This window comes from Ahaetulla prasina, chromosome 2 (assembly GCF_028640845.1).
Source record: "Ahaetulla prasina isolate Xishuangbanna chromosome 2, ASM2864084v1, whole genome shotgun sequence".
NCBI lineage: Eukaryota > Metazoa > Chordata > Lepidosauria > Squamata > Colubridae > Ahaetulla > Ahaetulla prasina.
In genome coordinates this window covers 73047823-73051094 of record NC_080540.1, presented here as the reverse complement: position 1 = coordinate 73051094, position 3272 = coordinate 73047823, and positions in this window count along the sequence as shown.

The window sequence follows — 3272 nt, the reverse complement described above, 5'->3', positions numbered from 1 at the left end:
AATGAGGCAGAGATAATATCCTATTTTTTCTTCTTTATCAGTCTAAAAACAGCACTGAAGGATAGTCATCTATGGTATTTTCTGACAAAGGTGCTGCTAAGGGTTGTTTTGGGGGCAACCAAAATCAGGAGATCATGGTAATACTAGGCAGAAAACTTCCAAATCTCATTCAATTGGATGAAGAAGATTTTGCATTAAAATATTTCAGAAGAGAAGACAATACTTGTTCATCGGGATAATCCTTTTGGAAAGATTTTTTTAAAAATATCTTAACATGATAGCCTATTCTTAACATGAAAGCCTAATCTTTTAGTATCTGAGGCTAATAAAATTTGAATAAAATGTAATGCTGGTATTCAGTAAGACTAATTTGGATTTGGAATATAGTCTGGCCAAAAGGGGGCTAGAAGGATAAGGTTGATGATCCAAGCTTCTTAATATGGATTTCTTCTACAAATATATTTATTATGGTCTTTGACCTGCCTTTACAATAAGAAGAGTAGAGTAAAAAAAGAGAAATAGTGTAACAGAGTGATTTATTATTGAGAAGTGTGGGGTAGGACAATAAAACAACATATCTAATTTAAAAAATTGCAGTTATATGACTTTGTGAAGATATATAGTCATCTGATATTTAAGGCATTAGCATCCCTTAAAAAATAATAAACATAAAAATTATCTGTCCAGCCCTCATATTTGGAAACAACTGGGGCAATCAGGGCATATATTGGAATATTATAAAAAGGAGACTGTATGAGTGAAAGTTTCTACCTCACTGGATCCACAAGGGCAAAAGTCTCCTCAAATAAGGAGTACCATGAAATCTTCCATCCAGTAGAGCTGATGAGAAGGCATCAAAGCGGGCTCTGGAAAAGGCCCATCTATATTTCATTAGGGTTAGATCAGGGGTGTCAAATTCAATCCCATCGCAGGCCATATGAGGTTTTTGTGGGGCTGGGGTGTGTGGCCTGGTCATCACAGCCAACTGGGTGGGCAGGGGCAAGGTGGATTGGGGCTGGGGTGGCACGAGCCAGTCCCTCGCTGTCTCCAGGATGGCCCCACGGGACAACTCTGGGCCTATTGTGGGCTGGATCTGCCCCTGGGCTGCATGTTTGACACCCCTAGGTTAAATTGTATGGGTACCTTGCTGGAGAGGGCTTGCAAATGTCTAATAGAATAGAACTCGGGGGCACTAGTGATATCATTTCAGTGATCAATGATTCTTTCTTTTGCTATTGATTTGGCCTTCTCCAGGGTTAATTGGCCTAAATATTCCGGAGAGAGGCCAAGATTGCAAAAGTTCTGCTATACGCAATACAGTTTCAATAAGGTTGCTAATTGTCAGGCCACAGCAGGGGCATCAGATCTGTAGAGTCAATATGATTCTAAATCCTGAGATTAAAAACTTAGTCTGGACCTGAAAGGTCCACGGTAGACAGTTAAGGTAAAAGGGATAGGGATTAGTGAGACTAGCAACAGGATCAGGTAGAGTGTTCCAGACATTTACTACTCTATTGCAGAAGTCATATTTCCTACAATCGAGATTAGAGTGAATTACATTGTGTTAATATAGTTGAAATTAAAGTATTCATTTACAGGTAGGATGTTTTGGTAAATAATTGTATGAATTGAGCATAGGTCAGAATGTAGATGGTGCAGTTTGAGGCTATCCAGACCTAAAATTTAAAGCCTGGTGGGATAGGGAATTTTATTTCGAGCAGAAGATTTGAGTACTTTTCTAGTAAAATATCTCTCTCTAATGTATTGATGTCTGAAATACAGTGAGGGTTCCAGGCAGGTGAGCAGTATTCAAGTATAGGTCTGGCAAAGGTTTTATATGCCCTAATTTGAAGTATAGCATTATACTTATATAATATAATATATATATTATATAATATATAATAATTATATATATATGTTTTCTGAGGTTTTCGCGGGTGTTTGTATGTAGGTCTTTGGTTATTCGGGTTTTCTCCCACGTAAAATTGGAAGTGTCTTGGTGACATTTCGACGAAGTCTCATTCGTCATCTTCAGGCTTCAGCTTCGTGCTTCTGGGAGCAATGTGTGATCGCAGCTGTTTCTTCCTTTTAACTGCTAGAGGGGGTTTGAACTGATTGGGTGGGAGCTTGGCTGTGCTCTGATTGGCTGGGGGTGCACAACCAAGCCCCCACCCAAACAGGACACACCCCAACAAGAAAGACACAGACTTCAGAGGATAATTAGAACTGCAGAAAAAATAATTGCTACCAACCTGCCTTCCATTGAGGACCTGTATACTGCACGAATCAAGAAGAGGGCCGTGAAAATATTTGCAGACCCCTCGCATCCTGGACATAAACTGTTTCCACTCCTACCCTCAAAACCACGCTATAGAGCACTGCACACCAGAACAACTAGACACAAGAACAGTTTTTTTCCCGAAGGCCATCACTCTGCTAAACAAATAATTCCCTCAATAATGTCAAACTATTTATTAAATCTGCACTACTATTAATCTTCTCATCGTTCCCATCACCAATCTCTTTCCACTTATGACTGTAAGACTGTAACTTTGTTGCTGGTAATCCTTATGATTTATATTGATATATTGACCATCATTTGTGTTGTAAATGTTGTACCTTGATGAAGGTATCTTTTCTTTTATGTACACTGAGAGCATATGCACCAAGACAAATTCCTTGCGTGTCCAATCACACTTGGCGAATAAAAAATTCTATTCTATTCTATTCTATTCAGAGAGAAAACTTCGTAAAATAAGATTGACAACTCTTAATGTCTTTTTTGCAATGATGTTACAGTGAGCTCTGGGACTTAGATCTTTTGAAGTGAATACTCCTAGGTCCTTGACAGAGTGTGGATCAACTTTTAGATCGTTTCCAGCCAGCAAATATTTGATGTTCTTATTTCTATTGTCAATGTGCAGGACTGAGCATTTGTTAGCAGAGATTTGGAATTGCCAATTGCTTGACCATTCAGATACATAGTTTAGGTCATTTTGAAGGGTAGTAGAGTTGTCTGTGATGTTGAATAGTTTAACATTATTGGCAAAGAGGACACAGCTGCTTATAATTTGATCACAAAGGTCATTGATATAAAGCAGAAAGAGTGTTGGATCTAGAACACTGTCTTGGGGAACACCGCTATTAATAGATGCAGGATTTGATAGCTGCCTATTTTGACCACTTGTTGCCTGTTTGACAGGAACGCAGATATTCAATTATGCAGGGGTCCAGAAATGCCATAAGGTTTTAGTTTCAGAAGTAGTTTGTCA